Below are 417 nucleotides of genomic sequence, written 5' to 3' on the forward strand. Positions count from 1 at the left end.
CTCCAATCAATTCAGTTCAGCTCCTAATTTCCTTCTCTCATAAAATATTAATTTCATCTCTATTCAATTCAGTTCAGTTCAATTCAATTCTAATCAGTTCAACTCAGTACATGAACAGGCCCTTAACCACTCACGAGTCAAGTACTAGTCCACACACTTTCTTTGTATTTCGACTCGAGTCGTGCACTATGTAATTTATGATCGTATATTAGGTTCATGCATATGTCTTCCTTATCCGTCACACAAATAAGTGGAGGTGTTCTCACTTGTTTTTCAAATGTCTACAGTTGGTTTCTTCTTAAATTTGGGATGTTTTAAAGTTTTATTTTTAAGATTATTGTAATTTTTATTAGTTGGGAACTTATGAGCTTTGATGAAATGGTTAAGATTTAAACAATGTAGTATGTAATGACTATA

The sequence above is a fragment of the Chenopodium album genome, chromosome 22 (assembly GCF_948465745.1).
Source record: "Chenopodium album chromosome 22, dcCheAlbu1.1, whole genome shotgun sequence".
In the NCBI taxonomy this organism is placed as follows: domain Eukaryota; kingdom Viridiplantae; phylum Streptophyta; class Magnoliopsida; order Caryophyllales; family Amaranthaceae; genus Chenopodium; species Chenopodium album.